This window comes from Somniosus microcephalus, chromosome 9 (assembly GCF_052327205.1).
Source record: "Somniosus microcephalus isolate GS21.2 chromosome 9, FLI_Smic_1.0, whole genome shotgun sequence".
NCBI lineage: Eukaryota > Metazoa > Chordata > Chondrichthyes > Squaliformes > Somniosidae > Somniosus > Somniosus microcephalus.
Window position 1 is genome coordinate 246,742,715 of NC_140995.1, and position 26,994 is coordinate 246,769,708.

The following is a 26,994-nucleotide window of genomic DNA, read 5'->3' on the forward strand; positions in this document are numbered from 1 at the left end:
GCGCTGCTGGGCCTTCTTCACCAGAGAGGAGGTGTTGAGGGACCAGGAGAGGTCTTCCGTGATGTGGACTCCGAGGAACTTAAAGCTGTCCACCCTTTCCACCACAGCCCCATTGATGTGGGTGGGGGTGTGACTTCCGCCTTTGGACTTCCTGAAGTCCACAATGATTTCTTTTGTTTTCTTGGTGTTAAGGGCCAGGTTGTTATCGGCGCACCACTTCACGAGGTGCTGGACCTCCTCCCTGTAGGCTGACTCATCGTTGTTGATCTGGCCTACTACCGTGGTGTCATCCGCAAACTTGATGATGGTGTTGGAACCCTTAACAGCCACACAGTCGTGGGTGAAGAGGGAGTAGAGGAGGGGGCTCAGCACACATCCTTGTGGGGCCCCCGTGTTCAGGGTCAGGGGGGGGAGGTGTGGTTACCTAATTTGACAGACTGGGGTCTGTTTGTTAGGAAGTCCAGGGTCCAGTTGCAGAGGGAAGTGTTCAGGCCAAGAGTTTGGAGTTTGGTGGCCAGTTTGTTGGGGACGATAGTGTTGAATGCTGAGCTGTAGTCTATGAACAGCATTCTGATGTAGGTCTCCTTACCATCTAGGTGATTCAGTGCCGAGTGTAGAGCAGTTGTGATTGCATCCTCCGTTGATCTGTTTGCACGATAGGCAAACTGGTGTTGGTCAAGGGAAGCAGGAACACTGGCTTTGATGTGGGCTAAGACCAGTCTCTTGAAACACTTCATTATGATGGGTGTAAGTGCGACAGGTCGATAGTCGTTCAGGCACATCACAGCCGTTTGTTTTGGCACAGGAATAATGGTAGTGGTCTTGAAGCATGTAGGGACTACTGCCTGGGCCAATGACAGATTGAAGATGGCGGTGAAGACATCAGCCAGCTGATCAGCACATTCCTTGAGTACCCGTCCAGGGATGCTATCCGGTCCAGCAGCCTTTCGTGTGTTCACTCCGCGTAGAACACCCCTTACGTCGGAGGTCGACAGAGTGAGCACCTGGTCTTCCGGGGGTGGCAAGGCTTTGGTAGCCGGCTCCCTGTTGTCCCTGTCGAAGCGAGCGTAGAAGTTGTTAAGCTCCTCCGGAAGGGAGGCATCGCTAACCGGGGGACTGGTGTTTTTGCCCTTGTAGTCAGTGATGGACTGGATGCCTTGCCACATGCACCGGGGGTCCGAGTTGTTGTGGAAATGATCCTCTATCCGCAGTGTCTGTTTCCTTTTGGCAGTCCTGATACCCTTTTTTAGGTTGGTCCTAGCTGCACTGTAAGCCGCCGCGTCGCCAGATTTAAATGCTGCGTCGCGTGCTTTCAACAGCGAGTGGACCTCTCCGTTCATCCAGGGTTTCTGGTTGGGGTATGTCCTGATATTTTTATGGGTCGTGACGACCTCGACGCAACTGTTGATGTAGAATAGCACTGTGCATGCGTATTCCTCGATGTCATTATGGGCAAACATGCCCCAATCAGTGCGTTCGAAGCAGTCCTGAAGCTCCGATACTGCCCCCTCTGGCCATACTTTCACTGCTCTCACTGATGTTCTCCCTCTTTTGATGAGCGGTTTGTATGCCGGGGCGAGAAACAGGGAGAGGTGGTCAGACTTCCCGAGGTGGGGGCAGGGAATGGCCTTATAAGCGTCTACAATGCTCGTGTAGACTTGATCCAGTGCGTTCTCCCCTCTTGTGGGGCAGGAGACATTCTGGTGGAATTTCGGTAGTACAGTTTTTAGGTTTGTGTGATTGAAGTCCCCCGCGACGATAAAAGTTCCGTCTGGGTGCGCAGTTTGTTGTTCGCTGATGGCCCTGTAGAGGTCCTTCAGTGCTAGTTTGGCATTAGCGTGTGGTGGGATGTAGACCGCAGTGATGATAACAGCCGTGAATTCCCGAGGCAGGTAGAAGGGTCTGCACCTTACCATGAGGAATTCCAAATCAGCCGAGCAGGATCTATCGATTATGTCCGTGTTAGTGCACCAGGCATTGTTAGTGTAAATGCACAAACCGCCTCCCTTGCTCTTACCGGAGTCTGCAGTTCTGTCGGCGCGGAAGACCGTGCGTCCTTCTAGTTGGGTGGTGGTGTCAGGGATGCCATTGTTCAGCCAGGTCTCTGTGAAGATCATGGCACAGCATTCCTTTGTCCTTTACTGTGTGGAGAGATCCAGTTTGATCTCATCCATTTTGTTCTCCAGTGACCTGACGTTGGCCAGGAAAATACTTGGGAGGGAGGGTTTGTGTGTGGCCCTCTTCAGCCTGTTTTGGATCCCTGCTCTCTTACCCCGCTTCTGCTTGCGTTCTCTGCACGGTCTGCGCTGACTTCCGGCTGGGGAAGGACGCCACGCTGGTCCCGGGGGTCGGGCGATGTCGGGAGGCAGATCGATGTCGCCGAGTGTAAGCCGCACGCAGTCGGCCTCGATGTCTAGGAGCGTCTGCCGGCTGTACGGTAGGTCAGCCTTTAACTCCCGAATCAGCAGAGTCCAGAAGAGACTCAGAAGGAGGGTGAAAACGCTCAGTCTCGGGAGAGACAAAGCCGCTGCGTCCGTGCGCGCCGCCATCTTGTAAAAAGTGCAGAGGATCAGAGGGACCTTGGAGTGCATGTCCACAGATCGCTAAAGGTAGCAGGACAGGTAGATAAGGTGGTTAAGAAGGCATACGGGATTTCCTTTATTAGCCGAGGCATAGAATATAAGAGCAGGGAGGTTATGCTTGAACTGTATAAAACACTAGTTAGGCCTCAGCTAGAGTACTGCGTGCAGTTCTGGTCACCACATTACAGGAAGGATGTGATTGCACTAGAGAGGGTACAGAGGAGATTTACAAGGATGTTGCCTGGGCTGGGGAATTCTAGCTATGAGGAAAGGCTGGAGAGGCTGAGGTTGTTTTCCTTTGGAACAGAGGAGGCTGAGGGGAGATTTAATTGAGGTGTATAAAATTATGAGGGGCCTGGATAGAGTGGATAGGAAGGACCTGTTTCCCTTAGCAGAGAGGTCAATAACCAGGGGGCAGAGATTTAAAGTAATTGGTAGAAGGATTAGAGGGGAGTTGAGGAGAACGTCTTTCACCCAGAGGGTGGTGGGAGTCTGGAACTCACTGCCTGAAAGGGTGGTCGAGGCAGGAACTGTTAAGTCTGTGAGTTGTTCAAGTAATTAATACTCAGACTTAATCAGTAACAATAAAACAGGTCTTTACTGGTTGGAGGTAGGGACTATTCTGAATACAAGATTACTGCACAGTGCTTATATACCGGTGTGTTCACCCCCGGTATTACGTCTACAGCAGCCTGAGAAAGTAGTACATCTCTTAAGGTGGAACAGGCTTAAGCTCTCTTAAGGTGGAACAGGTTACATACACAACACTCCTCCCTTCTTAGCTTTATAGTCACCCCCCCATTTAACATAACGTAATAACATATATACATATATAACTTCATGTTTAACGTAACATATCACAGATTCAGTCTCTGCGGAAAACAGTTCACAGATTCAATCTCTGTGGTGTAGTCGGTTCACGTTACTCATTCAATAGTCCTTTCATGGATTTAACAGCTTGAACTTCCGAACTGATTTGGCTCCGTTCGGAGGGACCACGTGTGTGATCTGGTAGAGGTGATAATGGTTCAGATGGGTCATCTTCTGTTTTTACTTTTCCTTTTCTGCTTCTTGGAGACTCTCTGGGCTCCATTGTCAGCTGCCACAGTTGCCAGCTGCATGCGCAGTTCCTTCTTCTCTTCCTCCTGTTTCCGTCGTAGAGCCACCTTCTCCCGATGTTCCGTAGACTTTCGGTGCTCCTCCATGATTTCTGTATGGTGGGAGTCGAAGTTACAAGTTGGGCAGGACAGGACATAGTAATATTCGGAGTCGTCCGACAGGTCAGCGAGAGGGTCGTCTATTTCCTCCATACCCAGCTGGACGTTAGCCAGCTCTTGTTCCAAATCCAGACATCTTTCCTGAAGAGACTTCTTCATGTGTACCTCTGCTTCCAGCTTTTTCTGGGCTTTCAGCAAGTCGTTTACTAGTGACCTCATTTGTTCTAATTGCTGTTGTAGTTTGAAATGGAGTTGAGTTCGAGGCCAGTGTCCCTCAAGAATGTGCATATCAGTAGACTTGACAGACTCAGAATTCTCTGTTAAACTATGTTGTTGTTGCTCAGTGGAATTCTGTGCTGAAACTTTGTCTTTTGCACATGGGTTGGTCTTACCATCATCAGTTCTAGAGTCTGGGCTGATTATCTGCACCGAGTTCTCACTCTTTATGGCTTTTAGCGAATGCCAGTCCATATTTATGTTTCTAAACCACTCCCGGCCTAGTAGTGGTGGACCTCCCTCCGGTAGCACATATAAGTCCATTATTTGACTTCCTTCGCCCTTGTTGGCACTGCAACCTTTATTGTCCCAATGGGGTACACTCTCTGCCCCGTGTAGGTTGTCAATATAATCTCCGTATCCTGTAGGGGAATATGTTGGAATAACCTTCTGTAATCTTTCTTATTCATGACCGACAATGCCAATCCAGTGTCCAATTCCATTTTTACTTGGACTCCTTCTATCTGAAGAGTAACCCAAATTGTCTGGAGGTCTGCACCCTTACCAACGTTGAGTACCCTTAAGCTAGCCAGTTCAATACTGCTTAAGCCAGCCAGTTCATTACTGCTAGCGTCTGAATCGGACTCCTGTTCGGCCACCTTGTGTACTTTTGCGTATTTTCCTTGCGGTGACTTCTTGTTGCTGGTCTTCTTCCCTGACCTGCATACTCTAGCTATATGTGCAAGCCTACCACAAGTTCTACATTCTTGGTTTTTAAACCAACACTGGTTCTGATCATGCGTTGTCTTTCCACAACGATAACATTTGCCAGAACTCACACCCAATTTGTGTGCACTGAGCTCCGGTGACCGTAGCTGCATTACTGCCGTGCCTCTCGCTGCGGCTTCGTGTGCTGCTGCCATAGTGACCGCCTTCTCAAGCGTCAGCTCATTCTCCTCGAGCAGTCGCTTTTGTGTATCCTGTTTAAATAAACCACACACAAATTTGTCTCGTAGTGCATCTGTCAGTCCCGTTCCAAACTGGCAATATTTCGCTAATTTACGCAATTCCAGCAAATATTCAGCATTGCTTTCATGCTGTAGCTGCCTTCTGTCGTAAAATTTAAATCGTTCCGCTAGCATCAGCGGCGTGGGGTTTAGATGATCTTTCAGGACAGTAACAATCTCATCGAACGTCTTATCCGCCGGTTCATCTGGTGATAACAGGTGTTTCAATTGCCCGTATGTCTTCGCACCCATTAAATTTAATAATGTTAGTGCTTTATCAGCCTCACGAATTTTATTGGCCTTACAATAATTTTTAACTCGTTCAACATATATGGCCCAATCTTCGATGTCACTATCAAAGTTGCTAATATTCCCGTGTTTAGGCATTGTAGTACTTTATCAGATTTGCAATTTCTCAGATTTTTTTTTTTTACTGCTATCCAAGATGGCGGCTTCCCGCTCTTGCCGTCGTCCTCCGCCCACAAAATGGCGGTTTTCCCGCGCTTGGCGGTCTTCACCCGTCCCCTGACGCCGTCTCCCTTCAGCCCCGAGTGCGGCCCGTATCTCCGCCGCGATCGATGGCCCGCGCTTTTCACCGCGGCTCTCGCGCCTTCAGTGTCTGCCGATGCTGCGCCTTTCAGCCCGAGTGCGGCCCTTATCAGGGATTTCGATCGATGGCCCTTATACCTCCGACTTCCCCCAGCCCTGTCTTTGCAGCCAACGCTGCTTGGCTTACCCACCACCGAGGTTGAAAAAGAAGCTGCAGGATGTCTTCTGTCCTGCAGTTTTCAGTCGCTGATGGAGGCTTCAGGGTCCTAATGCCTGTCGCTTCCAGTGGGGTGGTGAGATTTGAAACCTCTCTTCAACGTCCTGTCTGTGGACGAAGCCGCCGTGGAATAACTGCCGCAGGGTAAGAACCTGACTCGTCGCCAGTGTTAAGTCTGTGAGTTGTTCAAGTAATTAATACTCAGACTTAATCAGTAACAATAAAACAGGTCTTTACTGGTTGGAGGTAGGGACTATTCTGAATACAAGATTACTGCACAGTGCTTATATACCGGTGTGTTCACCCCCGGTATTACGTCTACAGCAGCCTGAGAAAGTAGTACATCTCTTAAGGTGGAACAGGCTTAAGCTCTCTTAAGGTGGAACAGGTTACATACACAACAGGAACCCTCATCACATTTAAACAGTACTTGGCTACGGACCAAGAGCTGGGAAGTGGGATTCGGGTGGAGAGATCTTTGTCAGCCGGCATGGACAAGATGGGCCGAATGGCCTCCTTCGGTGCTGTATATTTCGATGATTCTGTGATCTACACTCTCACCTCCGCAACGATCAATTTCCCCAGTGTCCAACTATCCCGGCCGGAACCCTGATTCCCATTCAGCAAACAGCCTCATAGATCCAGTGCTCCCGCAATGGACTCCGATCTCCCCTTAGTCTGGCTCACTGGTGGCACGGTTCCGTGTGCTTGTCCACGTCCTCATCTCCAGCTCTGCGCCCTTCTCTTCCCCTGACCTTAGATCACTGTCCTTCCCTGTCCCCTCCGGCCCCTGAAACCAGCTCGACCTCACCACCACCTCTCTCGACCCCTCCGCTGTCTCTAAATTGTCTGACTGCTTGTTCGACATCCAGTCCTGGATGAATAGAAATTCCCTCCAACTAAGTATTGGGAAGACCGAAGCCATTGTTTTCGGTCCCGGCCACAAACCCTGTTCCCTAGCCATTGACTCCATCTCTCTCCCTGGCAACTGTCTGAGGCTGAACCACACTGTTCGCAACCTTGGTGTCGTATTTGACCTCGAGATGAGCTTCCGACCACATATCCGCACCATCACTAAGACCGCCAATTTTCACCTACAAAACATCGCCCGACTCCATCCCTGCCTCAGCTTATCTGCTGCTGAAACCCTCCTCCATGCCTTAGTTACCTCTAGACTGGACTATTCCAACACACTCCTGGCCGACCGCCCATCTTCTACCCTCCGTAAACTGAGCTCATCCAAAACTGCCTGTATCCTAACTCGCACCAAGTCCCGTTCACCCATCACCCCTGCAAGCTCAGCAGATGTGTGACCGAAAGGGTATCCATAGGATTACATAGGATTACAGAGAATATACAGCACAGAAATGGGGATGTTCGCTGATGACTGCACAGTGTTCAGCGCCATTCACAACACTTCAGGTAATGAAGCAGTCCATGCCTGCATGCAACAAGACCTGGACGACGTTCAACTTGGGCTGATAAGTGGCAGGTAACATTTGCGTCACATAAATACTGTGGCTACAAGAGCAGGTCAGAGGCTGGGTATTCTGTAGCGAGTGTCTCACCTCCCGACTCCCCAAAGCCTTTCCACCATCTACAAGGCACAAGTCAGGAGTGTGACGGAATACTCTCCACTTGCCTGGATGAGTGCAGCTCCAACAACACTCGAGAAGTTCGACACCATCCAGGACAAAGCAGCCCGCTTGATCGGCACCCCATCCACCACCTTAAACATTCACTCCCTCCACCACCGGCGCACCGTGGCTGCAGTGTGGACCATCTACAAGATGCACTTCAGCAACTCGCCAAGGCTTCTTCGGCAGCACCTCCCAAACCCGCGACCTCTTCCACCTAGAAGGACAAGGGCAACAGGCGCATGGGAACACCACCACCTCCAAGTTCCCCTCCAAGTCACACACCATCCTGACTTAGAAGTATATCGGCTGATGCTTCATCGCCACTGGGTCAAAATCCTGGAACTACCTCCCTAACGGCACTGTGGGAGTACCTTCACCACACGGACTGCAGTGGTTCAAGAAGGTGGCTCACCACCACCTTCTCAAGGGCAATTAGGGATGGGCAATAAATGCTGGCCTTGCCAGCGACGCCCACATCCCAGGAATGAATGCTCCACTCGAGCCTCCTCCCGTCTATCCTCATCTAAATCTATCAGCATAACCCGCTATTCCCTTCTCCCTCATATGCTTGTCCAGCCTCCCCTTAAATGTATCGATACTATTCACTTCAACCACTCCCTGTGGTAGTGAGTTCCACATTCTCACCACTCTCTGGGTAAAGACGTTTGTTCTGAATTCCCTATTGGATTTCTTGCTTCTTCTTCTTCTTCTTATCGTGTCCACAGACAGTCTATACATAGCCCAGCCAGAACTGGACACATTTTTGCGTCTTGTTGTTGGATTCGGCAAGATCTGCAACAGTGCAGGGTTCCTCTAACGATGGGCATTGCAGGAGATGTTGCATAGTCTGTGCCTCAGTTCCACATTCACAAGTTGTCGGGCTGGTTGAATATCCCCATTTGCTTAGTGACACCTTTGAGCAACCGACACCTGTCCTAAGTCTGTTAAGGCACTTCCAGGTTGCCCAGTTGCAATTAGCTCCTGGGGGAAGGCTTTCATCAATTAAAATTTCCATCGCTGGGGGTTGTTCAAGACTGGCGAGCCGGTCTTTCCACAAGGCGATGCGGGCTTCAGATGAGGTTGATTGTAATGGAACAACACTGTTCATGAAGCTCTTCCTTGACTTTAGGCGGCTGGGTGTAGGTGTGTGACAATGCAGAGGGTGCCTCTCATCTGATGTTTGATGGAGTCGCTCTTTCTTGCTGGCTACCGTTCTTCTTATATCAGGGGGAGCGATACCCACCAGGATATATAGGCTGTTGGTGCTTGTTGGTTTTAAGCAACCTGCTGACTGTCTTATATTGATGGCCTCTAGTTCTGCTCTTCCCCACAAGTGGAAACGTTCTCTCTGTATCCACTCTATCAAAACCTTTCATAATTTTAAAGACCTCTATTAGGTCACCCCTCGGCCTTCTTTTTTCAAGAGAAAAGAGACCCAGCCTGTTCATCCTTTCCTGATACGTATACCCTCGCATTTCTGGTATCATCCTTGTAAATCTTCTCTGCACCCTCTCCAGTGCCTCTATATCCTTTTTATAATATGGTGACCAGAACTGTCCGCAGTACTCCAGGTGTGGTCTAACCAAGGTTCGATACAGGTTTAGCATAACTTCCCTACTTTTCAATTCTATCCCTCTAGAAATAAACCCAGTGCTTGGTTTGCTATTTTTATGGCCTTGCTAACCTGTGTCGCAACTTTTAGTGATTTGTACATTTGTACTCCGAGATCCCTTTGTTCCTCTACCCCACCTAGACTCGCACCCTCCAAGTGATGTGACCTCCCTATTCTTCCTACCAAAATGTAATACCTCACATTTATCTGTGCTGAACTTCATTTGCCAATTATTTGCCCATTCTGCAAGTTTATTAATGTCCTCCTCAGTATTGACTATTCCCCCCCTTTTGGTGTAATCAGCAAATTTAGAAATTGTGTTTTTGATTCCAAAGTTTAAATCGTTAATGTAAATTGTGAACAGCAGTGGTCCCAGCACTGATCCTTGTGGAACACCACTACCCACCCCCTGCCACTGTGAATAGCTGCCCTCTACTCCCACTCTCTGCTTTCTGTCCTGAAGCCAGCCAGCAATCCATTCTGCTACAATAGCAAAATACTGCGGATGCTGGAAATCCGAAATAACAACAGAAAACGCCGGAAATACTCAGCAGGCCAGGCAACATCCGTGGAGAGAGAAACAGAGTCAATGTTTTGGGTCAAAACCCTTCGTCAGAACTGAGAAAAAAGGCAGGGAATGAAACAGATTAAAAGGCAGTTTGGGGGCTGGGAAATGGGGGAGGGGATGAAAGAAGAGACATTAAGAGATATTCAAGGGGAGACGAGGTGGTAATAGGACAGGTAAAGAAACAAACAATGGCTCGAGATGAAGTGTGAAATGCACTGGCAGAGTGAGAGACAGCTGCCATGTGGGAGAGAGAGAGAAAAGGAAAAGGCACAAACCGAAAGTGTGGATAAAAAATACATAAATCCATTCTGCTCCTTGTCCCCTGACTCTGCATTCTCTGACCTTGTTCATCAGCCTATTATAGAGTGCCTTATCGAAGGCCTTTTGAAAATCCAGATAAATTACATCAACTGCAATACCTTTCTCTACTCTCTGTTGCCTCTTCAAAAAATTCAATGAGGTTCTTGACCCAGTGCACACTTCTTCCTCCCAACATCCCATCTTCCTCCCTACGTAAACTTGAGGTGATCCAAAACTCTGCTGTCCATGTCCTAACTCACACCCAGTCCCATTCACCCATCACCCCCTGTGCTCACTGCCCCGTGTCCTAACTCACACCCAGTCCCGTTCACCCATCACCCCCTGTGCTCACTGCCCCGTGTCCTAACTCACACCCAGTCCCATTCACCCATCACCCCCTGTGCTCACTGGCCTGTGTCCTAACTCACACCCAGTCCCGTTCACCCATCACCCCCTGTGCTCACTGCCCCGTGTCCTAACTCACACCCAGTCCCATTCACCCATCACCCCCTGTGCTCACTGCCCCGTGTCCTAACTCACACCCAGTCCCGTTCACCCATCACCCCCTGTGCTCACTGCCCCGTGTCCTAACTCACACCCAGTCCCGCTCACCCATCACCTCCTGTGCTCACTGCCCAGTGTCCTAACTCACACCCAGTCCCGTTCACCCATCACCCCCTGTGCTCACTGGCCCGTGTCCTAACTCACACTCAGTCCCATTCACCCATCACCCCCTGTGCTCACTGCCCCGTGTCCCAACTCACACCCAGTCCCGTTCACCCATCACCCCCTGTGCTCACTGCCCTGTGTCCTAACTCACACCCAGTCCCGCTCACCCATCACCCCCTGTGCTCACTGCCCCGTGTCCTAACTCACACCCAGTCCCGTTCACCCATCACCCCCTGTGCTCACTGCCCCGTGTCCTAACTCACATCCAGTCCCGTTCACCCATCACCCGCTGTGCTCGCTGCCCCGTGTCCTAACTCACAACCAGTCCCATTCACCCATCACCCGCTGTGCTCACTGCCCCGTGTGCTAACTCACACCCAGTCCCGTTCAACCATCACCCCCTGTGCTCACTGCCCGGTGTCCTAACTCACACCCAGTCCTGTTCACCCATCAGCCCTGTGCTCACTGCCCCGTGTCCTAACTCACACCCAGTCCCGTTCACCCATCACCCCCTGTGCTCACTGCCCCGTGTCCTAACTCACACCCAGTCCCATTCACCCATCACCCCGTGCTCACTGCCCAGTGTCCGAACTCACACCCAGTCCCGTTCACCCATCACCCCTGTGCTCACTGCCCCGTGTCCTAACTCACACCCAGTCCCATTCACCCATCACCCCCTGTGCTCACTGCCCCGTGTCCTAACTCACACCCAGTCCCATTCACCCATCACCCCCTGTGCTCACTGCCCCGTGTCCTAACTCACACCCAGTCCCGTTCACCCATCACCCCCTGTGCTCACTGCCCCGTGTCCTAACTCACACCCAGTCCCGTTCACCCATCACCCCCTGTGCTCACTGCCCCGTGTCCTAACTCACACCCAGTCCCGTTCACCCATCACCCCCTGTGCTCACTGCCCCGTGTCCTAACTCACACCCAGTCCCGTTCACCCATCACCCCCTGTGCTCACTGCCCTGTGTCCTAACTCACACCCAGTCTCGTTCACCCATCACCCCCTGTGCTCACTGCCCCGTGTCCTAACTCGCACCCAGTCCCGTTCACCCATCACCCCCTGTGCTCACTGCCCCGTGTCCTAACTCTCACCCAGTCCCGTTCACCCATCACCCCTGTGCTCACTGCCCCGTGTCCTAACTCTCACCCAGTCCCGTTCACCCATCACCCCCTGTGCTCACTGCCCCGTGTCCTAACGCGCACCGAGTCCCGTTCACCCATCACCCCCTGTGTTCACTGCCCCGTGTCCGAACTCACACCCAGTCCCGTTCACCCATCACCCCCTGTGCTCACTGCCCAGTGTCCTAACTCACACCCAGTCCCGTTCACCCATCAACCCCTGAGCTGACTGCCCCGTGTCCTAACTCACACCCAGTCCCGTTCACCCATCACCCCCTGTGCTCACTGCCCCGTGTCCTAACTCACACCCAGTCCCGTTCACCCATCACCCCCTGTGCTCACTACCCCGTGTCCTAACTCACACCCAGTCCCGTTCACCCATCACCCCCTGTGCTCACTGCCCCGTGTCCTAACTCACACCCAGTCCCATTCACCCATCACCCCCTGTGCTCACTGGCCTGTGTCCTAACTCACACCCAGTCCCGTTCACCCATCACCCCCTGTGCTCACTGCCCCGTGTCCTAACTCACACCCAGTCCCATTCACCCATCACCCCCTGTGCTCACTGCCCCGTGTCCTAACTCACACCCAGTCCCGTTCACCCTTCACCCCCTGTGCTCACTGCCCCGTGTCCTAACTCACACCCAGTCCCGCTCACCCATCACCTCCTGTGCTCACTGCCCAGTGTCCTAACTCACACCCAGTCCCGTTCACCCATCACCCCCTGTGCTCACTGGCCCGTGTCCTAACTCACACTCAGTCCCATTCACCCATCACCCCCTGTGCTCACTGCCCCGTGTCCCAACTCACACCCAGTCCCGTTCACCCATCACCCCCTGTGCTCACTGCCCCGTGTCCTAACTCACACCCAGTCCCGTTCACCTATCACCCCCTGTGCTCACTGCCCCATGTCCTAACTCACACCCAGTCCCGTTCACCCATCACCCCCTGTGCTCACTGCCCCGTGTCCTAACTCACACCCAGTCCCGTTCACCCATCACCCGCTGTGCTCGCTGCCCCGTGTCCTAACTCACACCCAGTACCATTCACCCATCACCCCCTGTGCTCACTGCCCCGTGTCCTAACTCACACCCAGTCCCGTTCAACCATCACCCCCTGTGCTCACTGCCCGGTGTCCTAACTCACACCCAGTCCCGTTCACCCATCACCCCCTGTGCTCACTGCCCCGTGTCCTAACTCACACCCAGTCCCGTTCACCCATCACCCCCTGTGCTCACTGCCCCGTGTCCTAACTCACACCCAGTCCCATTCACCCATCACCCCCTGTGCTCACTGCCACGTGTCCTAACTCGCACCCAGTCCCGTTCACCCATCACCCCCTGTGCTCACTGCCCCGTGTCCTAACTCACACCCAGTCCCATTCACCCATCACCCTCTGTGCTCACTGCCCCGTGTCCTAACTCACACCCAGTCCCGTTCACCCATCACCCCCTGTGCTCACTGCCCCGTGTCCTAACTCACACCCAGTCCCGTTCACCCATCACCCCCTGTGCTCACTGCCCTGTGTCCTAACTCACACCCAGTCTCGTTCACCCATCACCCCCTGTGCTCACTGCCCCGTGTCCTAACTCGCACCCAGTCCCGTTCACCCATCACCCCCTGTGCTCACTGCCCCGTGTCCTAACTCTCACCCAGTCCCGTTCACCCATCACCCCTGTGCTCACTGCCCCGTGTCCTAACTCTCACCCAGTCCCGTTCACCCATCACCCCCTGTGCTCACTGCCCCGTGTCCTAACGCGCACCGAGTCCCGTTCACCCATCACCCCCTGTGTTCACTGCCCCGTGTCCTAACTCACACCCAGCCCCGCTCACCCATCACCCCTGTGCTCACTGCCCCGTTTCCTAACTCACACGCAGTCCCGTTCACCCATCACCCCCTGTGCTCACTGCCCCGTGTCCTAACTCACACCCAGTCCCGTTCACCCATCACCCCCTGTGCTCACTGCCCCGTGTCCTAACTCACACCCAGTCCCGTTCACCCATCACCCCCTGTGCTCACTGTCCCGTGTCCTAACTCACACCCAGTCCCGTTCACCCATCACCCCCTGTGCTCACTGTCCCGTGTCCTAACACACACCCAGTCCCGTTCACCCATCACCCCCTGTGCTCACTGCCCCGTGTCCTAACTCACACCCAGTCCCGTTCACCCATCACCCCCTGTGCTCACTGCCCCGTGTCCTAACTCACACCCAGTCCCGTTCACCCATCACCCCCTGTGCTCACTGCCCCGTGTCCTAACTCACACCCAGTCCCGTTCACCCATTACCCCCTGTGCTCACTGCCCCGTGTCCTAACTCACACCCAGTCCCGTTCACCCATCACCCCTTGTGCTCACTGCCCCGTGTCTTAACTCACACCCAGACCCGTTCACCCGTCACCCCCTGTGCTCACTGCCCCGTGTCCTAACTCACACCCAGTCCCGTTCACCCGTCACCCCCTGTGCTCACTGCCCCGTGTCCTAACTCACACCCAGTCCCGTTCACCCATCACCCCCTGTGCTCACTGCCCCGTGTCCTAACTCACACCCAGTCCCGTTCACCCTTCACCCCCTGTGCTCACTGCCCCGTGTCCTAACTCACACCCAGTCCCGTTCACCCATCACCCCCTGTGCTGACTGCCCCGTGTCCTAACTCACACCCAGTCCCGTTCACCCATCACCCCCTGTGCCCGCTGCCCCGTGTCCTAACTCACACCCAGTCCCGTTCACCCATCACACCCTGTGCTCACTGCCCCGTGTCCTAACTCACACCCAGTCCCGTTCACCCATCACCCCCTGTGCTCACTGCCCCGTGTCCTAACTCACACCCAGTCCCGTTCACCCATCACCCCCTGTGCTCACTGCCCCGTGTCCTAACTCACACCCAGTCCCGTTCACCCATCACCCCCTGTGCTCACTGCCCCGTGTTCTAACTCACAACCAGCCCCGTTCACCCATCACCCCCTGTGCTCACTGCCCCGTGTCCTAACACACACCCAGTCCCGTTCACCCATCACCCCCTGTGCTCACTGCCAACATGCCCTAACTCACACCCAGTCCCGTTCACCCATCACCCCCTGTGCTCACTGCCCCGTGTCCTAACACACATCCAGTCCCGTTCACCCATCACCCCCTGTGCTCACTGCCAACATGCCCTAACTCACACCCAGTCCCGTTCACCCATCACCCCCTGTGCTCACTGCCCCGTGTCCTAACTCACACCCAGTCCCGTTCACTCATCACCCCCTGTGCTCACTGCCAACATGCCCTAACTCACACCCAGTCCCGTTCACCCATCACCCCCTGTGCTCACTGCCCCGTGTCCTAACTCACACCCAGTCCCGTTCACCCATCACCCCCTGTGCTCACTGCCCCGTGTCCTAACTCACACCCAGTCCCGTTCACCCATCACCCCGTGCTCACTGCCCCGTGTCCTAACTCACACCCAGTCCCGTTCACCCATCACCCCCTGTGCTCACTGCCCCGTGTCCTAACTCACACCCAGTCCCGTTCACCCATCACCCCCTGTGCTCACTGCCCCGTGTCCTAACTCACACCCAGTCCCGTTCACCCATCACCCCCTGTGCTCACTGCCCCGTGTCCTAACTCACACCCAGTCCCGTTCACTCATCACCCCCTGTGCTCACTGCCCCGTGTCCTAACTCACACCCAGTCCCATTCACCCATCACCCCCTGTGCTCACTGCCCCGTGTCCTAACTCACACCCAGTCCCGTTCACCCATCACCCCCTGTGCTCACTGCCCCGTGTCCTAACTCACACCCAGTCCCGTTCACCCATCACCCCCTGTGCTCACTGCCCCGTGTCCTAACTCACACCCAGTCCCATTCACCCATCACCCCCTGTGCTCACTGGCCTGTGTCCTAACTCACACCCAGTCCCGTTCACCCATCACCCCCTGTGCTCACTGCCCCGTGTCCTAACTCACACCCAGTCCCATTCACCCATCACCCCCTGTGCTCACTGCCCCGTGTCCTAACTCACACCCAGTCCCGTTCACCCTTCACCCCCTGTGCTCACTGCCCCGTGTCCTAACTCACACCCAGTCCCGCTCACCCATCACCTCCTGTGCTCACTGCCCAGTGTCCTAACTCACACCCAGTCCCGTTCACCCATCACCCCCTGTGCTCACTGGCCCGTGTCCTAACTCACACTCAGTCCCATTCACCCATCACCCCCTGTGCTCACTGCCCCGTGTCCCAACTCGCACCCAGTCCCGTTCACCCATCACCCCCTGTGCTCACTGCCCCGTGTCCTAACTCACACCCAGTCCCGTTCACCTATCAACCCCTGTGCTCACTGCCCCATGTCCTAACTCACACCCAGTCCCGTTCACCCATCACCCCCTGTGCTCACTGCCCCGTGTCCTAACTCACACCCAGTCCCGTTCACCCATCACCCGCTGTGCTCGCTGCCCCGTGTCCTAACTCACACCCAGTCCCATTCACCCATCACCCCCTGTGCTCACTGCCCCGTGTCCTAACTCACACCCAGTCCCGTTCAACCATCACCCCCTGTGCTCACTGCCCGGTGTCCTAACTCACACCCAGTCCCGTTCACCCATCACCCCCTGTGCTCACTGCCCCGTGTCCTAACTCACACCCAGTCCCGTTCACCCATCACCCCCTGTGCTCACTGCCCCGTGTCCTAACTCACACCCAGTCCCATTCACCCATCACCCCCTGTGCTCACTGCCCCGTGTCCTAACTCGCACCCAGTCCCGTTCACCCATCACCCCCTGTGCTCACTGCCCAGTGTCCTAACTCACACCCAGTCCCGTTCACCCATCACCCCCTGTGCTCACTGCCCCGTGTCCTAACTCACACCCAGTCCCGTTCACCCATCACCCCCTGTGCTCACTGCCCCGTGTCCTAACTCACACCCAGTCCCGTTCACCCATCACCCCCTGTGCTCACTGCCCTGTGTCCTAACTCACACCCAGTCTCGTTCACCCATCACCCCCTGTGCTCACTGCCCCGTGTCCTAACTCGCACCCAGTCCCGTTCACCCATCACCCCCTGTGCTCACTGCCCCGTGTCCTAACTCTCACCCAGTCCCGTTCACCTATCACCCCTGTGCTCACTGCCCCGTGTCCTAACTCTCACCCAGTCCCGTTCACCCATCACCCCCTGTGCTCACTGCCCCGTGTCCTAACGCGCACCGAGTCCCGTTCACCCATCACCCCCTGTGTTCACTGCCCCGTGTCCTAACTCACACCCAGCCCCGCTCACCCATCACCCCTGTGCTCACTGCCCCGTTTCCTAACTCACACGCAGTCCCGTTCACCCATCACCCCCTGTGCTCACTGCCCCGTGTCCTAACTCACACCCAGTCCCGTTCACCCATCACCCCCTGTGCTCACTGCCCCGTGTCCTAACTCGCACCGAGTCCCGTTCACCCATCACCCCCTGTGCTCACTGCCCCGTGTCCTAACTCACACCCAGTCCCGTTCACCCATCACCCCCTGTGCTCACTGCCCCGTGTCCTAACTCACACCCAGTCCCGTTCACCCCTCACCCCCTGTGCTCACTGCCCCGTGTCCTAACTCACACCCAGTCCCGTTCACCCATCACCCCCTGTGCTCACTGCCCCGTGTCCTAACTCACACCCAGTCCCGTTCACCCATCACCCTCTGTGCTCACTGCCCCGTGTCCTAACTCACACCCAGTCCCATTCACCCATCACCCCCTGTGCTCACTGCCCCGTGTCCTAACTCACACCCAGTCCCGTTCACCCATCACCCCCTGTGCTCACTGCCCCGTGTCCTAACTCACACCCAGTCCCGTTCACCCATTACCCCCTGTGCTCACTGCCCCGTGTCCTAACTCGCACCCAGTCCCGTTCACCCATCACCCCCTGTGCTCACTGCCCCGTGTCCTAACTCACACCCAGTCCCGTTCACCCATTACCCCCTGTGCTCACTGCCCCGTGTCCTAACTCGCACCCAGTCCCGTTCACCCATCACCCCCTGTGCTCACTGCCCCGTGTCCTAACTCACACCCAGTCCCGTTCACCCATCACCCCCTGTGCTCACTGCCCCATGTCCTAACTCACACCCAGTCCCGTTCACCCATCACCCCCTGTGCTCACTGCCCCGTGTCCTAACTCACACCCAGTCCCGTTCACCCATCACCCCTTGTGCTCACTGCCCCGTGTCTTAACTCACACCCAGACCCGTTCACCCGTCACCCCCTGTGCTCACTGCCCCGTGTCCTAACTCACACCCAGTCCCGTTCACCCGTCACCCCCTGTGCTCACAGCCCCGTGTCCTAACTCACACCCAGTCCCGTTCACCCATCACCCCCTGTGCTCACTGCCCCGTGTCCTAACTCACACCCAGTCCCGTTCACCCTTCACCCCCTGTGCTCACTGCCCCGTGTCCTAACTCACACCCAGTCCCGTTCACCCATCACCCCCTGTGCTGACTGCCCCGTGTCCTAACTCACACCCAGTCCCGTTCACCCATCACCCCCTGTGCCCGCTGCCCCGTGTCCTAACTCACACCCAGTCCCGTTCACCCATCACACCCTGTGCTCACTGCCCCGTGTCCTAACTCACACCCAGTCCCGTTCACCCATCACCCCCTGTGCTCACTGCCCCGTGTCCTAACTCACACCCAGTCCCGTTCACCCATCACCCCCTGTGCTCACTGCCCCGTGTCCTAACTCACACCCAGTCCCGTTCACCCATCACCCCCTGTGCTCACTGCCCCGTGTTCTAACTCACAACCAGCCCCGTTCACCCATCACCCCCTGTGCTCACTGCCCCGTGTCCTAACACACACCCAGTCCCGTTCACCCATCACCCCCTGTGCTCACTGCCAACATGCCCTAACTCACACCCAGTCCCGTTCACCCATCACCCCCTGTGCTCACTGCCCCGTGTCCTAACACACACCCAGTCCCGTTCACCCATCACCCCCTGTGCTCACTGCCAACATGCCCTAACTCACACCCAGTCCCGTTCACCCATCACCCCCTGTGCTCACTGCCCCGTGTCCTAACTCACACCCAGTCCCGTTCACCCATCACCCCCTGTGCTCACTGCCCCGTGTCCTAACTCACACCCAGTCCCGTTCACCCATCACCCCCTGTGCTCACTGCCCCGTGTCCTAACTCACACCCAGTCCCGTTCACTCATCACCCCCTGTGCTCACTGCCCCGTGTCCTAACTCACACCCAGTCCCATTCACCCATCACCCCCTGTGCTCACTGCCCCGTCTCCTAACTCACACCCAGTCCCGTTCACCCATCACCCCCTGTGCTCGCTCCCCGTGTCATAACTCGCACCCAGTCCCGTTCACCCATCACCCCCTGTGCTCACTGCCCCGTGTCCTAACTCACACCCAGTCCCGTTCACCCATCACCCCCTGTGCTCACTGCCCCTTGTCCTAACTCACACCCAGTCCCGTTCACCCATTTCCCCCTGTGCTCACTGCCCCGTGTCCTAACTCACACCCAGTCCCGTTCACCCATCACCCCCTGTGCTCACTGCCCCGTGTCTTAACTCACACCCAGACCCGTTCAGCCGTCACCACCTGTGCTCACTGCCCCGTGTCCTAACTCACACCCAGTCCCGTTCACCCGTCACCCACTCTGCTCACTGCCCCGTGTCCTAACGCACACCCAGTCCCGTTCACCCATCACCCCCTGTGCTCACTGCCCCGTGTCCTATCTCACACCCAGTCCCGTTCACCCATCACCCCCTGTGCTCACTGCCCCGTGTCCTAACTCACACCCAGTCCTGTTCACCCATCACCCCCTGTGCTCACTGCCCCGTGTCCTAACTCACACCCAGTCCCGCTCACCCATCACCCGCTGTGCTCACTGCCCCGTGTCCTAACTCGCACCCAGTCCCGTTCACCCATCACCCCCTGTGCTCACTGCCCCGTGTCCTAACTCGCACCCAGTCCCGTTCACCCATCACCACCTGTGCTCACTGCCCCGTGTCCTAACTCACACCCAGTCCCATTCACCCATCACCCCCTGTCCTCACTGCCCCATGCCCTAACTCACACCCAGTCCCGTTCACCCATCACCCCCTGTGCTCACTGCCCCGTGTCCTAACTCACACCCAGTCCCGTTCACCCATCACCCCGTGCTCACTGCCCCGTGTCCTAACTCTCACCCAGTCTCGTTCACCCATCACCCCCTGTGCTCACTGCCCCGTGTCCTAACTCACACCCAGTCCCGTTCACCCATCACCCCCTGTGCTCACTGCCCCGTGTCCTAACTCTCACCCAGTCCCGTTCATCCATCACCCCCTGTGCTCACTGCCCCGTGTCCTAACTCACACCCAGTCCTGTTCACCCATCACCCCCTGTGCTCAATGCCCCGTGTCCTAACTCACACCCTGTCCCGTTCACCCATCACCCCCTGTGCTCACTGCCCCGTGTCCTAACTCACACCCAGTCCCGTTCACCCTTCACCCACTGTGTTCACTGCCCTGTGTCCTAACTCACACCCAGTCCCGCTCACCCATCACCCACTGTGCTCACTGCCCCGTGTCCTAACTCACACCCAGTCCCGTTCACCCATCACCCCCTGTGCTCACTGCCCCGTGTCCTAACTCACACCCAGTCCCGTTCACCCATCACTCCCTGTGCTCACTGCCCCGTGTCCTAACTCGCACCCAGTCCCGTTCACCCATCACCCCCTGTGCTCACTGCCCCGTGTCCTAACTCTCACCCAGTCCCGTTCAACCATCACCCCTGTGCTCACTGCCCCGTGTCCTAACTCTCACCCAGTCCCGTTCACCCATCACCCCCTGTGCTCACTGCCCCGTGTCCTAACTCGCACCCAGTCCCGTTCACCCATCACCCCCTGTGTTCACTGCCCCGTGTCCTAACTCACACCCAGCACCGCTCACCCATCACCCCTGTGCTCACTGCCCCGTGTCCTAACTCACACGCAGTCCCGTTCACCCATCACCCCCTGTGCTCACTGCCCCGTGTCCTAACTCACACCCAGTCCCGTTCACCCATCACCCCCTGTGCTCACTGCCCCGTGTCCTAACTCACACCCAGTCCCGTTCACCCATCACCCCCTGTGCCCACTGCCCCGTGTCCTAACTCACACCCAGTCCCGTTCACCCATCACCCCCTGTGCTCACTGCCCCGTGTCCTAACTCACACCCACTCCCGTTCACCCATTACCCCCTGTGCTCACTGCCCCGTGTCCTAACTCACACCCAGTCCCGTTCACCCATCACCCCCTGTGCTCACTGCCCCGTGTCTTAACTCACACCCAGACCCGTTCACCAGTCACTCCCTGTGCTCACTGCCCCGTGTCCTAACTCACACCCAGTCCCGTTCACCCGTCACCCCCTGTGCTCACTGCCCCGTGTCCTAACTCACACCCAGTCCCGTTCACCCATCACCCCCTGTGCTCACTGCCCCGTGTCCTAACTGACACCCAGTCCCGTTCACCCATCTCCCCCTGTGCTCACTGCCCCGTGTCCTAACTCACACCCAGTCCCGTTCACCCATCACCCCCTGTGCTGACAGCCCCGTGTCCTAACTCACACCCAGTCCCGTTCACCCATCACCCCCTGTGCCCGCTGCCCCGTGTCGTAACTCACACCCAGTCCCGTTCACCCATCACACACTGTGCTCACTGCCCCGTGTCCTAACTCACACCCAGTCCCGTTCACCCATCACCCCCTGTGCTCACTGCCCCGTGTCCTAACTCACACCCAGTCCCGTTCACCCATCACCCCCTGTGCTCACTGCCCCGTGTCCTAACTCACACCCAGTCCCGTTCACCCATCACCCCCTGTGCTGACTGCCCCGTGTCCTAACTCACACCCAGTCCCGTTCACCCATCACCCCCTGTGCTCACTGCCCCGTGTCCTAACTCACACCCAGCCCCGTTCACCCATCACCCCCTGTGCTCACTGCCCCGTGTCCTAACACACACCCAGTCCCGTTCACCCATCACCCCCTGTGCTCACTGCCAACATGCCCTAACTCACACCCAGTCCCATTCACCCATCACCCCCTGTGCTCACTGCCCCGTGTCCTAACACACACCCAGTCCCGTTCACCCATCACCCCCTGTGCTCACTGCCAACATGCCCTAACTCACACCCAGTCCCGTTCACCCATCACCCCCTGTGCTCACTGCCCCGTGTCCTAACTCACACCCAGTCCCGTTCACCCATCACCCCCTGTGCTCACTGCCCCGTGTCCTAACTCACACCCAGTCCCGTTCACCCATCTCCCCCTGTGCTCACTGCCCGTGTCCTAACTCACACCCAGTCCCGTTCACTCATCACCCCCTGTGCTCACTGCCCCGTGTCCTAAATCACACCCAGTCCCATTCACCCATCACCCCCTCTGCTCACTGCCCCGTCTCCTAACTCACACCCAGTCCCGTTCACCCATTACCCCCTGTGCTCGCTCCCCGTGTCATAACTCGCACCCAGTCCCGTTCACCCATCACCCCCTGTGCTCACTGCCCCGTGTCCTAACTCACACCCAGTCCCGTTCACCCATCACCCCCTGTGCTCACTGCCCCGTGTCCTAACTCATACCCAGTCCCGTTCACCCATTACCCCCTGTGCTCACTGCCCCGTGTCCTAACTCACACCCAGTCCCGTTCACCCATCACCCCCTGTGCTCACTGCCCCGTGTCTTAACTCACACCCAGACCCGTTCAGCCATCACACCCTGTGCTCACTGCCCCGTGTCCTAACTCACACCCAGTCCCGTTCACCCGTCACCCCCTGTGCTCACTGCCCCGTGTCCTAACTCACACCCAGTCCCGTTCACCCATCACCCCCTGTGCTCACTGCCCCGTGTCCTAACTCACACCCAGTCCCGTTCACCCATCACCCCCTGTGCTCACTGCCCCGTGTCCTAACTCACACCCAGTCCTGTTCACCCATCACCCCCTGTGCTCACTGCCCCGTGTCCTAACTCGCACCCAGTCCCGTTCACCCATCACCTCCTGTGCTCACTGCCCCGTGTCCTAACTCGCACCCAGTCCCGTTCACCCATCACCCGCTGTGCTCACTGCCCCGTGTCCTAACTCTCACCCAGTCCCGTTCACCCATCACCCCCTGTGCTCACTGCCCCGTGTCCTAACTCACACCCAGTCCCGTTCACCCATCACCCCCTGTGCCCACTGCCCCGTGTCCTAACTCACACCCAGTCCCGTTCACCCATCACCCCCTGTGCTCACTGCCCCGTGTCCTAACTCACACCCACTCCCGTTCACCCATTACCCCCTGTGCTCACTGCCCCGTGTCCTAACTCACACCCAGTCCCGTTCACCCATCACCCCCTGTGCTCACTGCCCCGTGTCTTAACTCACACCCAGACCCGTTCACCAGTCACTCCCTGTGCTCACTGCCCCGTGTCCTAACTCACACCCAGTCCCGTTCACCCGTCACCCCCTGTGCTCACTGCCCCGTGTCCTAACTCACACCCAGTCCCGTTCACCCATCACCCCCTGTGCTCACTGCCCCGTGTCCTAACTGACACCCAGTCCCGTTCACCCATCTCCCCCTGTGCTCACTGCCCCGTGTCCTAACTCACACCCAGTCCCGTTCACCCATCACCCCCTGTGCTGACAGCCCCGTGTCCTAACTCACACCCAGTCCCGTTCACCCATCACCCCCTGTGCCCGCTGCCCCGTGTCGTAACTCACACCCAGTCCCGTTCACCCATCACACACTGTGCTCACTGCCCCGTGTCCTAACTCACACCCAGTCCCGTTCACCCATCACCCCCTGTGCTCACTGCCCCGTGTCCTAACTCACACCCAGTCCCGTTCACCCATCACCCCCTGTGCTCACTGCCCCGTGTCCTAACTCACACCCAGTCCCGTTCACCCATCACCCCCTGTGCTGACTGCCCCGTGTCCTAACTCACACCCAGTCCCGTTCACCCATCACCCCCTGTGCTCACTGCCCCGTGTCCTAACTCACACCCAGCCCCGTTCACCCATCACCCCCTGTGCTCACTGCCCCGTGTCCTAACACACACCCAGTCCCGTTCACCCATCACCCCCTGTGCTCACTGCCAACATGCCCTAACTCACACCCAGTCCCATTCACCCATCACCCCCTGTGCTCACTGCCCCGTGTCCTAACACACACCCAGTCCCGTTCACCCATCACCCCCTGTGCTCACTGCCAACATGCCCTAACTCACACCCAGTCCCGTTCACCCATCACCCCCTGTGCTCACTGCCCCGTGTCCTAACTCACACCCAGTCCCGTTCACCCATCACCCCCTGTGCTCACTGCCCCGTGTCCTAACTCACACCCAGTCCCGTTCACCCATCTCCCCCTGTGCTCACTGCCCGTGTCCTAACTCACACCCAGTCCCGTTCACTCATCACCCCCTGTGCTCACTGCCCCGTGTCCTAAATCACACCCAGTCCCATTCACCCATCACCCCCTCTGCTCACTGCCCCGTCTCCTAACTCACACCCAGTCCCGTTCACCCATTACCCCCTGTGCTCGCTCCCCGTGTCATAACTCGCACCCAGTCCCGTTCACCCATCACCCCCTGTGCTCACTGCCCCGTGTCCTAACTCACACCCAGTCCCGTTCACCCATCACCCCCTGTGCTCACTGCCCCGTGTCCTAACTCATACCCAGTCCCGTTCACCCATTACCCCCTGTGCTCACTGCCCCGTGTCCTAACTCACACCCAGTCCCGTTCACCCATCACCCCCTGTGCTCACTGCCCCGTGTCTTAACTCACACCCAGACCCGTTCAGCCATCACACCCTGTGCTCACTGCCCCGTGTCCTAACTCACACCCAGTCCCGTTCACCCGTCACCCCCTGTGCTCACTGCCCCGTGTCCTAACTCACACCCAGTCCCGTTCACCCATCACCCCCTGTGCTCACTGCCCCGTGTCCTAACTCACACCCAGTCCCGTTCACCCATCACCCCCTGTGCTCACTGCCCCGTGTCCTAACTCACACCCAGTCCTGTTCACCCATCACCCCCTGTGCTCACTGCCCCGTGTCCTAACTCGCACCCAGTCCCGTTCACCCATCACCTCCTGTGCTCACTGCCCCGTGTCCTAACTCGCACCCAGTCCCGTTCACCCATCACCCGCTGTGCTCACTGCCCCGTGTCCTAACTCTCACCCAGTCCCGTTCACCCATCACCCCCTGTGCTCACTGCCCCGTGTCCTAACTCGCACCCAGTCCCGTTCACCCATCACCCCCTGTGCTCACTGCCCCGTGTCCTAACTCACACCCAGTCCCGCTCACCCATCACCCCTGTGCTCACTGCCCCGTGTCCTAACTCACACCCAGTCCCGTTCACCCATCACCCCCTGTGCTCACTGCCCCGTGTCCTAACTCACACCCAGTCCCGTTCACCCATCACGCTGTGCTCACTGCCCCGTGCCTAGCTCACACCCAGTCCCGTTCACCCATCACCCCCTGCGCTCACTGCCCCGTGTCCTAACTCACACCCAGTCCCGTTCACCCATCACGCCCTGTGCTCACTGCCCCGTGTCCTAACTCACACCCAGTCCCGTTCACCCATCACCCCCTGTGCTCACTGCCCCGTGTCCTAACTCACACCCAGTCCCGTTCACCCATCACCCCCTGTGCTCACTGCCCCGTGTCCTAACTCACACCCAGTCCCGTTCACCCATCACCCACTGTGCTCACTGCCCCGTGTCCTAACTCACACCCAGTCCCGTTCACCCATCACCCCCTGTGCTCACTGCCCCATGTCTTAACTCACACCCAGACCCGTTCACCCGTCACCCACTGTGCTCACTGCCCCGTGTCCTAACTCACACCCAGTCCCGTTCACCCGTCACCCCCTGTTCTCACTGCCCCGTGTCCTAACTCACACCCAGTCCCGTTCACCCATCACCCCCTGTGCTCACTGCCCCGTGTCCTAACTCACACCCAGTCCCGTTCACCCATCACCCCCTGTGCTCACTGCCCCGTGTCCTAACTCACACCCAGTCCCGTTCACCCATCACCCCCTGTGCTGACTGCCCCGTGTCCTAACTCACACCCAGTCCCGTTCACCCACCACCCCCTGTGCTCGCTGCCCCGTGTCCTAACTCACACCCAGTCCCGTTCACCCATCACACCCTGTGCTCACTGCCCCGTGTCCTAATTCACACCCAGTCCCGTTCACCCATCACCCCCTGTGCTCACTGCCCCGTGTCCTAACTCACACCCAGTCCCGTTCACCCATCACCCCCTGTGCTCACTGCCAACATGCCCTAACTCACACCCAGTCCCGTTCACCCATCACCCCCTGTGCTCACTGCCCCGTGTCCTAACACACACCCAGTCCCATTCACCCATCACCCTCTGTGCTCACTGCCCCATGCCCTAACTCACACCCAGTCCCGTTCACCCATCAGCCCGTGCTCACTGCCCCGTGTCCTAACTCACACCCAGTCCCGTTCACCCATCACCCCCTGTGCTCACTGCCCCGTTTCCTAACTCACACCAAGTCCCGTTCACCCATCACCCCCTGTGCTCACTGCACCGTGTCCTAACTCACACCCAGTCCCGTTCACACATCACCCCCTGTGCTCACTGCCCCGTGTCCTAACTCACACCCAGTCCCGTTCACCCATCACCCCCTGTGCTCACTGCCCCGTGTCCTAACTCACACGCAGTCCCGTTCACCCATCACCCCCTGTGCTCACTGCCCCGTGTCCTAACTCACACCCAGTCCCGTTCACCCATCACCCCCTGTGCTCACTGCCCCGTGTCCTAACTCACACCCAGTCCTGTTCACCCATCACCCCCTGTGCTCACTGCCCCGTGTCCTAACTCACACCCAGTCCCGTTCATCCATCACCCCCCGTGCTCACTGCCCCGTGTCCTAACTCACACCCAGTCCCATTCACCCATCACCCCCTGTGTTCACTGCCCCGTGTCCTAACTCACACCCAGCCCCGCTCACCCATCACCCCTGTGCTCACTGCCCCGTGTCCTAACTCACACCCAGTCCCGTTCACCCATCACCCCCTGTGCTCACTGCCCCGTGTCCTAACTCACACCCAGTCCCGTTCACCCGTCACCCCCTGTGCTCACTGCCCCGTGTCCTAACTCACACCCAGTCCCGCTCACCCATCACCCCTGTGCTCACTGCCCCGTGTCCTAACTCACACCCAGTCCCGTTCACCCATCGCCCCCTGTGCTTACTGCCCCGTGTCCTAACTCACACCCAGTCCCTTTCACCCATCACCCCCTGTGCTCACTGCCCCGTGTCCTAACTCACACCCAGTCCCGTTCACCCATCACCCCCTGTGCTCACTGCCCCGT